Consider the following 12,685-nt stretch of genomic DNA (forward strand, 5'->3'; position numbering starts at 1 on the left):
TGCCTACTGCTGGCCACCTACAAACGTATCGGTATAAAACTTCCATTAGTTAAAACAATGACAATGCCGCCGCGCCTTCAGATGCGCTGCCCAGCCAGCGCCCTGAAAAGCTTCGCGGGCTCTTTGCAATAGGTTGCGCAGGGTTAAGTACACTCACTGCTTTGTATTTTCTGTGCTTGCCCCAGGGGTAGGGTTGCGTTTCCCCCCTGCTTCTGTAGTCCCTTCTAAGTCGACAGAGGACAAGCTTTCCTGCACTCCCGCAGGAATCGCAGGGTTTCAGCTCTGTCCAGCCAATGCTGGGCACTCCCCAGAGCCGACTGCGGCTGCTCTGATGACAACAGGGCTGAACTTTCTGCTCCCGGGCCCATCTTTATCTGGAGGAAGTCCACTGACACCAGGGAGTTAGATCTGTAGGAGGCCGTCATCAACATTTTGGCTAAAGAAGCCTCTGAACTTCATGATTAATTAAGCACCGTCGACCATTTGCAGAGCCACCTAAACCAGCCAGACCGATGAGTCGACGCTGAAACACGCTACCTGCGCCGGCACCGCTGCAGGCTCTTGGCTGCCCTTAGCTGCCTCTGAGGGCTCAAACCCAGCCGTGCAGGCCAAGGGCTCCCATTAAAGGTGTCTGCTCAGGGGGGCTTGAATGGTTTCATTCAACGCTGTAAACCCTGCAGTTCTTACACCCCGCGTAAGACAGATCCAAGACCAGATTCTCAGCTACTTTTGCAACCAAACCTCATCACATACAAAGACAGATGACAGACACAGGCTGTAGCCTAGCACGGTCCGCACAATGACTGTCTCAAATTCTGACCACCAGGTAAAACACCATACATGAGAACCACTTTTCACAGTTGCCATGTGAGCCACTGAGCTTCAGCTAGCTGTTTTGATTCATCGCTTGGTACATGTTGCTCCTGGGAAGGTTGAGTCATTCCACCTCTGGCTTGGCAATTCAAGCATAAACTTGCAAAACGCATACAGCCTTTTATAATGTTATCCCCAGAAACCTAAAACAGCTGCACTTTTGGCAGGAAAATACAGGACCACCAGTAAAATATCCAAAACAGTTGCATCTTTTAATTTATGACTGTACACTGTTTCCATAAAGAGTATATAAAACAGGTCGGATTTTATAGGTAAGACATAATAAACAGTCATACCCATTGATGCCATAAACGTGTAGAAAAAGAGGTTACTTAGAAATGATTAATTACAGTTTTAAAACTGTATTTCTTGCACCTAATAACCACAACGCACAGACATGAGCAACGTTTCGGAGTGATTGTTGGTGAGACGCTGAAGCTGAGACTCTGAATTTGCCTCCTGTGGCCAAGTTCGGGTGAGCTCTGCCCCTTTGTACCAACTCGTGATGGAGTCTGGTCCTCACTTCTGAACACGGGTTCCCATGGGCACGGGCACAGACAGGAGGGGACAAACGCTTTTAGTAGTGTTCAGTCCCAAGGGAATCTACAAACACAGCAGCAAAGCTGGTCCCATCTCTTAATTTGCGAGGGAAGATGGTCTGCAGAGAGCTCCTGTTTTGTCGCAGAATGCATTTAATGGATTTTAAAATATATTTTTTTAACATTCTTGTTACTTATCCCTTAACATTTTAGGAGGAAAATCTCATCCTTCCCAAAGGCCTTTTACAACTGCTGTGGGAGACATGAGCTCCCTCCCCCAGACAGGAATGATGAAGGGATACTGACAACGACAAATAATTTCCTTCAAAACGCTGGTGTGAAACCACCTCCACCCTCCAAACCAGAGTGTCTTATAAAACTCAAATCCCATCTCAGATTTTACTTCTATCATGTTTATTTCATTACACAAACTTCATTTTCAACTCATGCATAGAACAGTCCAGAGAAAACAAGGGATTATTTTACATTTCTATATTAACAAATATGTGATTTCATTACTTTTAGTGATATATAAGTAACAAAAGGTAAGAAAAGGAGAGAGGCAGAGTCTATCATAGAATCATAGAATAGCTTGGGTTGGAAGAGACCTTTAAAGGCCACCTTGTCCAACCCCTTGCAGCGAGCAGGGACATCTTCAACTAGATCAGGTTGCTCAGAGCCCCGTCCAACCTGACCTTGAACGTTTTCCAGGGATGGGGCTTCTACCACCTCTCCAGGCAACCCGTGCCAGTGTTTCACCACCCACAGCATAAAAAATTTCTTATATCTAGTCTGAATCTACTCTCTTTTAGTTCAAAACCATTACCCCATCCATGTCCTATCGCTACAGGCCCTACTAAAAAGTCTGTCCCCATCTTTCTTATAAGCCCCCTTTAAGTACTGAAAGACCACAATAAGGTCTCCCTGGAGCCATCTCTTCTCCAGGCTGAACAACCCCAACTCTCTCAGCCTGTCCCCACAGGAGAGGTGCTCCAGCCCTCGGATCATTTCTGTGGCCCTCCTCTGGACCTGCTCCAACGGGTCTCTCCTGTGATGAGGGCTCCAGAGCTGGAGGCAGTACTCCAGGTGGGGTCTCACAAGAGCAGAGCAGAGGGGCAGAATCACCTCCCTTGACCTGCTGGCCACGCTGCTTTTGATGCAGCCCAGGATACTGTTGGCCTTCTGGGCTGTGAGTGCACATTGTCAGCTCATGCCCAGCTTTTCATCCACCAGTACCCCCATGTCCTTCTTGGCAGGGCTGCTCTCAATCCCTTCATCCCCCAGCCTGTACTTATACTGGGGGTTGCCCCGACCCACCTGCAGGACCCTGCACTTGGCCTTGTTGAACCTCATGAGGTCATACGGTCCTACTTCTCAAGCCTTTTCATGTCCTTCTGGATGGCATCCCATCCCTCTGGCATGTCAACTGCACCGCTCAGCTTGGTGGTGTCTGCAAACTTGCTGAGGGTGCACTCAATCCCACCGTCTATGTCACTGATGAAGATATTAAACAGCACTGGTCCCAATACAGGCCCTGAGGGACACCTCCTGTCGCCGATCTCCATCTGGACATTGAGCTGTTGACTACTACCCTCTGGATGTGACCATCCAATTGTTTCCCTTTTTTTGGGTCATCTGAAATTGGGGCATTAGTTCCATAAGAAGGCCTGATTTACAACTATTACAGCATTTATAGTTAATTGATATGTGATCTCTGAAGCAATACATAATCATTGCCAAAAAGGCTCAGATCGACTCTTACTACAGCAACCCACATTAATTCTCCTCACTCCTGTGAAACAAGCCTGACATGCTGCTGGCTGTCAAGTGAGGCCTTTATTTTCTTGTTAAGTATCTGAACTTACTGCTCTTGACCCATTTAATTACTGTGGTACGCCAGGCAATTGCAAAGAATCTGCCACACTGAAGCCACACAATGAGAAGCGAATGTTCCGTCGGCTTTTCCACACCGATCCCCATCTGCGCTGCCTGAATCCGGTCGTGCCCTTCGCAGGAGTATCTCTCTGAACTGGATTCCTGGGGTTTCTGGCAGAGGTCAGCACATCTTTTCATGTACACCTTTACAACAGCAGCAGGAAGAAGCGCTTGCCAAGTTTTATTTCCAAAAAGTCAAGCTCTGTTAGGTCTTGGGACCTGGAGGTAATTGCTCTCACTAGTTAGCAAATTCCAGCACACTAGGTCTGTTTTTCATAGGTTTATTTTAAGTACCTGTAAATCTTATAAGCAGAAACCAGGAAAAAGAGGTTTGCTTTTTCTGGTGCACAGTTTTTTAATGTAACTTGTTTTTACTGAGGGCAGACTAAACTCTGAAGTTAAAAAAAGCCTGCACTATTATTTTTGAGCAGGGCTAAAGGGCTGTGTGTTCTCTGTCCCACGGTTTCACACTTACCATTCACCGTAAGGCCTACGCTCCGCTCCAGGCTCTGCCCAAACAAGCCCCCTTTCCTTAGCTGCAGCCATTGGATGTTGATCTTCCCCATTAACCTTTCACGTCAGTTAAAACACATCGTATTTTGTTCTTCATGAGCCTTCAGGGGGCTCATTCCTGACCTTTAGTTTCTCATCACCATGTGGGGAGAAAAAAAAAAAAAAGCCTCCCGTTTCCAAGGAAAGAGGTGTAATTCACACTTGGTGCAGAGGCTCAGTCAGAATCAAGCTGGTCATTCCTGGGGGTGGGTTTCCTTCGTGTTTTCTCTTTTCCAGAGGCTATATCATCATCACTTCATCAGGAATGACCAGGGCCTCTGGAGAATTCCGCGGAGGTGTTCAGCGTGGCAGTGGGTGCAATCTCCCGAGCCTTTCCACCCGCTGCCCAGGCAGCCGCAGCGCCACTCGGCATTGCCGTTTCTGAAAGCCAGAGGACCCAACACCCGCTCGTCAGATGGTAACACCCGAGACCACTGGCAAATGTCCCCCCCCACTGCTCAACAGGGCAGTCTCGTTTCAGAGCAATTCAGGAAAGACTTCAGAAACCATCAGAGAGGACGGAGAGACAGCACAATCAAACAAGCAAACCAGGCTAAAAAAGATCCAAAACCAACCAAACCAAAAAACCCTCCAAACCTCCAACCAACAAGCCAAAAAACCCTACCCAACTGAAAGTATCAGTGCTTGGGATTATTTCACACTGTCTTCTACCATCTACCCAAGATAAATGCAGTTCCACTGGTATTTCTGCCGATGTATTAGTGGAGGTAGATGTGGAGTACCATGTATTTGGCATACAGATCTTACTTTTTTTTGATCTATTAGGTATTTTATGGGGGTGAAGAAAAGAAAAATCACTCACAAATTGTTGGACAAAAAAAAGATAATGTAATTCTGTTCCTCAGAACAGATTTACTGCTCATCTGATCACCCACAGTATCCAAGACAGAAAGTAATGGGGCAGACATTAGATCTGGGAAATTCGCCAGATTCATCATTTAAATAATAAATAGTGGTTGCATGAAAGCAAGCAAAATACTCCAGTCTGGAAAATTGTGTAAAGCATTAGGAAGGCAGTAGCATACCCGGCATTCCTGAACCTTTCTGGAAACAGTATTTTCATTAGATTTACCAAGTCTCTTAAGATGAGCTATCGATGCATTATTCAGAGCGTCCTCGCAGAGACGGGGTCTTATCAGATGAGACAGGCACATAAGAAACTGGATTTTCTCTGGCCTGTTTTTTGTTGAGGAATGCGTGGTCTGGGCTACTCTATAGCCCTTCAGCAGGTAAAAACTGAGCTCCTCCCCTCAGCTGTGCTTTTGTTTGAACCGGTTCTACCACACAGTCGGTCCATGCAGCCAAAGCAGAATTTGCTTACAAAATGAGCCGAGTTCATTGCTGTTCTTCATTAAATACTCAAATATGGTGTGGCTTTCCCTGTCTCTGAGACTGTAACATCTAAGGTAGGACAAAAACACAACACACAGGAAGATGATACTCAAAGTAGAAGTCCGAAAGAGCAGTTCATCCCTCCACAGACTAACCCGTATCTGATACTCAAAAGTCAAAAAGCAGTCTTTCATCTATTTTAACAGACACTCTTTGGGCACTGTTGTCATATTCAAATCTTAAAAAACAAACCCGCTATTGCTGGTATCAGAAATTCCTGCCAAACACCAGCCAGCACAGCCTGTTCCAACATACAGTGCGACTTTAACACAACTATGAACTCGGCAGAGGCTCCTCACGACCCCCTGCAGGCCTTGCACCACACCTGAGGTCAGGCTTCCAGCCCTGCTGGCAGCGAGGCACCTACCACCAGCCACGCTTCTCCACTCTCCAGGACAGCAAGGACTAAACGGGAAAAATGCATTTTATAGTTGAATTGGGAAAACTCTCCCCTGGAAACGAGTAAGTCAAGTCCACGGCTGCCTCAAGGAACCAAGACATCATTTCGTTGATAAATAAAGCATAACCATTTTAATAACCTTAATTTGAATGTGACCGGGAAGTCAAAACGGACAACAAATTACCACAGTGTGGGGTTTGCTGCAAGCACCAGCAAAGGGGCAGGCAGCTACCCACTGCAATAGCTGGGGGCAGGGGCTGGTTGTTTGGGGTTTTTTAATGCCCCTGGATATTATGCCTCTGCATATACAATTGCAGCAGTGAGTGTGAACAGCAAGAAACTGCTAGGCATAGCGAGGTCCAAATACAACAGATACCAAGGCAGACAGAAAGAGAAGATATTTTTAACCAGATTATGTCACCTGTTATTCTTGCAGCCGGACAAGACCAAATGCAGTCCACAGTGCAGGGGTACAAGGAAAAGTGACTCTAAATATCACAATACAGTTTTGCCTACCAAAAAATCCCGCTAAAGACAAGAGAGCTACCATAAACACCACCCTTGAAGCCCCAGCAATCCCACTGCAGACAGCAGATCCACCAGTTCAGATTCAGCTTAGTAAGGCAGTCTATATTTGTATTATTAATCATACTGTTTAGCTTTGCTAGTTTTCTGAGGGCTTGGTGAGCAGAAATTGTTCCCCAAGGTGTCGCATGAGTGCCAGCCGTTTCCACGCCACAAACTTGCTCAGCCCATTTCACATACCCATGCCCCAAGAGACTGCTGCAGAACTATCACTTACTCGTCACAATTTGCAGAGCTATGCCCCAAGTTCCTCTCAGTCAAACAAACCAGCATGCGATCAGGTGTAGCAGCTTACGGCGTGCTTGTAAAACCACCACCTATGCCTCCAACGCCAGACACACCGTAGTCATTCGCTTATTTAGGGGCTGAAGCTGCCAGAATTGACTGCTGAATGCATGGTTGGTATTACGAGCAAACCCTCTGGTTCCAAGTGACTTTTCCATTGATGACATTTCCAGGGGCTCGCTTGAATTGTTTGGAAATAAACTTATCTATACTTAGGTGATGTTTGAGTATTTTTATCCCCCTTTACTTCAGAGGGAAACTTCCATCAACTTTCCAATACAGAAAAGTTAAAGTCTTCATCTTGCAATAAATTCTTCAAAATCAGATGCCTACTGACTCTAGTGGGTCTCTATTTATTACAATGAAGATTTGAGAAAAAAATTGAGTTCCTGGCTCCTAGAACTTTTATTTTCCAGTTTTAGTCTTCTAAGTGAAGAACTCTGTTCTACCAGAAATAACTTTTCCCAGTAGAAAAGCCAAGAAACACCCAACACGCAAAATCAAGAAAAGAAATCTAGGACCTGTAGTGATTCTTTTTAGCCTCTTCCATCTGCTTCTTCTAAATAGCTATTTATTTCAACAGCTGTCAGAGTGTCTCTGGGCAGGAGCAGACATCAACTGCGTGTGGTGAAACAAAGTTCTTTAAAATTAAAATAAAACAGGTCTGCCACAGCACACCTCAGCTAAGACGGAACAGCACAGAGCTCTGCTACCTGACACTGAAGCAGGGAAACAGAAAAGAGCCTAGAAAAGTAACATCAGCCCTGAAACAGCTGTCTCTGATAAAGCCAGTTCTGACTCCAAAGCTAGAAATCAGTGATGAGTTATTCCTCCCTCTTTTCCTCTTCTCCGTTATATCAAAGGGCAAACATTTCATACCCTGGCAGCCCAAACCCGCACACGCGCTGCTGCAATAGGAACCCGGCAGCATCTCAGGGCTCCTGCTCCGAAAGCAGCAGCTTCACTCCTTACCATTCAGCTACTGCAGTGACCAATAAAAGAATCTCCGGAGTGTTTAATACAAAAACTAAGGCACTTTTATTTGATGTTTCACATAAACTGTTTCCTCTTCTAACAGTAAAACACATACATAAACTGTAAGATAGATCTAATTACCTGTATCAGAGATTTATTACAAATTTCCTATGACATTGGTAAGTACAGTTGTGAACCTCGCAGTAAAAAAATCTTTAAATGCAAAGACACAAAGTCAAAGAAGCCATCCTTGCTGAGAGGAAGAGAACAGAATCACATTTTCCCATACTGCTTTCCCTGAAAACTTCCTCTTTTTGTGATGAAATCCAGACTCCAGAGACCAAACATTTCCACTGCAAACCTAATACATTGGGGGGTGGAATGGAGGGAAATTTTCTTGTGACAGCCATCTCAAAATACATCTTCAGTGCTCTTAAGTGAATGTGTCATAAAAAAACCCCAAAAAACAAAACCAAAAACAAAACTAACAATGCTTCCACTGGTAAAATAAAATGTTTAAAGGAAGAAAAATTTAGAGAGCACCTGGTTCTCCAGTATTTTCCTAGCACTGCAATTCTACTGCTGCTCTAGTTTTTACACAGACATGAGACTAGAATCAGGTACCCACGTTTATTTAACAGGGAGATAAGCATTTGCCTTTGGAGTGACTGAGAAGCCAATGCTATTGCCTGAAGGTAAGGTGAAAAAGCATGGAGAAATGAAGATCAAAGAACAAGGAAAAATGCCTTCTGCCCCACAGAAACTGTCTGATATAATTTTAAAAGAAGTGGATGTTTTAAAGTGTAAAGACAGGAAACTAATGATGAAAAAGGTTTTATAGAAAAAAGGAAGCTTTGTATTACTCTGACCTAATATGCATTTTCTACATTTTCTGTGCCGCAGGCTGAACAGCGGTGTTGGGATACCACTTCCAGGCTGCGCATAGGGGTTTCTGCAGGCACCACTGTAACAACTGTTCGACAGTTCCAGATCCGCTGTAGGGTCCTACCTAAGAAGGCACCAGCCTTGATACAACTATTTCACGCAGAGATGGACTAGCAACTCAAAGTATTACGGACTATAGACTTACAGACTGTTGACTTAAAGCACCGGAAACTATAGACATAAAGACTACAGACTTAAAGCACTCTGAAATGGCACATAAATCCCTTCAGTAGCACAAACTGACCTATATCCATCTTCGAAGGAACTCCAAATCCAATTACAATATGTTGAGATTGTAAGCATATTGTTAAAAATGTTAACAAGTTAAATCAGCCTTTTTTCCCACTGAGGACTTAACGCAAGCTAGATATTTACATTCAATGAGAATTCACGTGCGCGAACCCAGCGCATGTTTTGATAAACACATTTTGCACCTCGTGTGAGCCCAGAATTCACCATGGGCATCTGCGTATTTCCTTTGATAATAATCAAATGCTACATTTAATCAGGTTCTCTTAACATTTGACCAGGCAGCATCACTTGTGTAACAGTTTCAACCTTAGAAAATCTAAATGCAAGAGAGCAGCCATTCCTGTCTTTGCAGGAGATTCAGTGATCCGAGCTTATGCTGGAAATCCTGAATGCGCTTTCAAAACTTAAAGCAATGAAAGAGATTAAATTGTTTTGCTGGGTTTGTTTTAGGTTTTGGGTTTTTTTGTTTGTTTTTTTTTTTTAAAAAAAAAAAAAAAAAAAAAAAAAAAAGAAAACCCTGAAGCTGCTAGAGCACACCATAATCCCCAATAGGCAGACTTCAGAAAAAGGAGGCATATTCTCAGCTGCTCTAAGTCAACTGGTTTATAGATTCCTGTGCTGTTACAGGGCAGATTCAAGACAGTGATTTATCTGAAAGTTCTCATTTTAGCAAGTGACTGCCTGTCACTTAAAATGGGAAATGGAAAGCAGAACCTGCAAAGACATTAAACCTTTGCAAGCAAAGGAAAACTAAAGGCTACCCAATTTCTTTTTGTTCACGTGTTTCAGCTCTATAAAGGATACCAGTTCTTTGCTGACTTTTCTTTCTTCAGTTGTTGGGGGGCTTCCTCACCTCTCACTTCCCTCCCAGTGATATATTTAGTCATTTTAATGGCTCCATGCAGGTCAGTCAAGCACCGTCACAGATTACGCTGTGGGAACGATTCGCTCACCGTACATCTCAGCACCACACATTCCTGCTGGCGTTTGAAGGAAAATAACAACAACAACAAAAAAATCATCAAAATGTTCGCCGTCTCCAAAATATGCGCAACCACTACCATTTTGATGATTTTTGTTGTTGTTTTCCTTCAAACTGAAAGAATTTCAGCTTAAAGTCTTTCCCAAATAGCTGCTTGAATTCCTTATCCCTGCATACTTAGCTGGTAACAAAAGGTTAATGTTCACGTCTTAGAAACCTTGCTCAGAGGAAGCCTTCCTTCAGTGCTTCCGTAACTCGCGCCTCTGCGAGCAGAGGGGCTGGGAACGCTCTCGGATGATCGGGGGCACCTGGTCCCCCATTTGTCATCTTCCTGAGGTCACCCGCCAGCTGTCTGTCCTCTCAACACCCAGCCTTCGCCACCGCGGCCAAGGCATTCTCCCTTGCTCAGGTTTCCAGGTCTGAACTTCCAGATACAGTAAATCAATCAGGCATCGCAGAAACTGCTCAAACAACTGCAAGTAAGCATTTTAGCACCCTTGAGCAGCCTCGCCGCGTAACAAGGACACTGCAGTCCTAGCTGGAATCCAGCAAAGCACTCACTCTGCATGACTAGTATAGATTACACTTGGGAGGACTGCAGAACTGCAGCTACATTTAGTCTATGACTAAATCAGGCTCCACTTGTACTTGACCCTGAGAAGAATGTCATTGAACGCCAAGGGCCTTTTCTCAGCTATGATCTCGTCGGGTTTTTTTTTCTTTTCAATGGCTAAAAAGACCATTAAGCCATCATTTCTGTAATTGCAAAGTAGCTCTCTTTTTAACATGTTGTGGAAATGTTTTGGCATAGCTTCATCTTCAAATTTTTCATCTTTCAACTCCACTCTTCCTCCCACACACCATGTTTAGGACAAACGGCACCAGAAGAACACGGATATGTTTAAATGATTATTATTACTCTGAGGAAGTCAACCATTGCTTTGTAACTTACTACCCGAGTCAGGATTGTTTTCACGGGCTTATCTTTTTTTAAAGGATAGAGCAAGTTCACTCTTAAAGACATCACTCTGCCTTTCCCCACAGCTAGGGGAACATTTCCTAGCTTGCGGGAATACAGCACCTCTTCTGTAGGCAAAAAGAGAGAACACAACTTTTATTCTGAAAGACAGTTCATCTGGACACGCAAATTCTTCTTTTAGGACAAAAATTCCCTACAGTTTCTCACTCTCTGCATTTTTCTCCAACTTCCGCGCACCCCACCGGGTACCATAAATCCCCCGGTGCACGGCAAGCAATCCATATTGATGAACCGGGGCTTTGAGCGAGCTACATGAAAGAGATTCCTCCTGGACCAGCTTCCATGTAAATTATGCAGCTGTGAAGCAAAGGGAGCCCTTTCTGAACAGAGCACTCAGTCAGGAACACCTACAGAAAGAGGGTGGAGATGCACAGAGACTTTTTTTTAACCCCCTTTTTCAATCCATTTTGCTTGATGTGCTCTGTGGCAACAGACCACAAGGACGGTCATGGCTGTACCACAACTGCAGAGCACAGGATGCCCTGCCACAAGGAGAGAGGAGATACTTTGTTCCCCAGAAGCTCTGGTAAGGACCTCAACTTTGGGCCCGAGGCTGGAAAATGGACTGGCTAGCACAGTTTTAGAGGTTTTTTTCCACGTTGATGGACCATGTTTCAGTCCAAGCAGGGGAGGACAGAGCCCCTGAGTAACTCGGGTGTCAGGCACGGTCACAGCCAGGCTCCAGACTAATGGAGGTCAACAGTCTCCTTCACTCCTATGCTCTCCCCTGGTTTGCCTCCTCCATTTACCTGCACAGCTCTGAAATGCCATGCAGGGCACCAGCCTCAGTAAGAATGATGAGGCTGGACCTACAGGAGAGAAACATCACCTTCTCCCCCCTGCCAGCGTAAAGGACTGAGAGCAGAAAAATAACACCAGAAATGCATTTACCACAGGCTTTGCCCCCAAATCACTTCTGATGGAAAAAATATCATCGGAACAAAGAAAAAGCTGTATATAACCTCAGCTTTGAAAACACTGTCTCCCTAAGTCAGGCGGTCTATTCTGTTTTCACTGTGACACAGCATCCTCTGCTCTGACAAAGTAGCAATGAATTCATGTTGTATGGTAATTCCAGTTTAATATGACTCAGAAACAAAATAGCACAAGATGCACAAGAATTTCTAGAGGGTTTTTAACCTCTGATACTGATCAGATAAGTAAGCCGCCAAACCTAATAATTATCTCAAATGAATAACTACGAGCAAGTTTTTAACGTGCTCTCTGCTCGTAGTTATTCATTTGAGATAATAAGAACCTAAAGTTATTTTCTTTAGGCAGTATTTGAAAAGCATAATTGTCGAAAGCAAAAAACATTGCAGTTTGAACGCTATTTAAAGAAGATGAGACTGTTCAGGTCAAAACAAGGTGAAAAAACCAGCCCTCCTGGTACCCCAGCTGACTAATGCTTTAACGCATCAGACCCTCCGCTTCTTCATGTTCTGATTGCTGCTGCCCAGGTCAGCGTTTCAGTCTGATGTTGAGGATCGAGTTTACAGCTCTCAGCCATGCTGGCATTTGCTCCTCAGGAAGGCCTGGAAGAGGTGGGAGGGAGAAGCGAGTGGAGGGCAGGAGCTAGGAGCGAGGGGTCACGTGCAGCCTTTTGGCTGAGCTCTCCAACACCAACCTGCGAAGGAACCGTTTGGCCCCACTCTTTCACAGAGCAGTCAAAGACAGCTCTCAGAGGTGGAGGGCAGAACGGGAAAGAGTTGCTCTGTTCTCATAAAAATATTTTTACAGGGCAGCGAAGGGAAAAAAAACACTCCATCAATCCTAAGCAGTTTCCTCCTATCTGTCAGCATATGGTAGGAGCTATTATTATTTGGCTTAAATATAAAGTATCATCAAGCCTATTTTTCTATTTTAACAGTCTGACGTTTCTATTGTGAAATCTGGGTGCAATTCTCTGG

The 12,685-nt window shown here is 44.5% G+C and overlaps 1 protein-coding gene across 1 annotated transcript in view; it reads right to left on the reverse strand.

The window, feature by feature from the left end:
• MNAT1 (MNAT1 component of CDK activating kinase) overlaps window positions 1-12,685 on the reverse strand; it is a 127,365-nt gene that overhangs the window by 593 nt on the left and 114,087 nt on the right. The gene's annotated exons all lie outside the window — the stretch shown is intronic.

This window comes from Chroicocephalus ridibundus, chromosome 4 (assembly GCF_963924245.1).
Source record: "Chroicocephalus ridibundus chromosome 4, bChrRid1.1, whole genome shotgun sequence".
NCBI classification, from domain to species: Eukaryota; Metazoa; Chordata; class Aves; order Charadriiformes; family Laridae; genus Chroicocephalus; species Chroicocephalus ridibundus.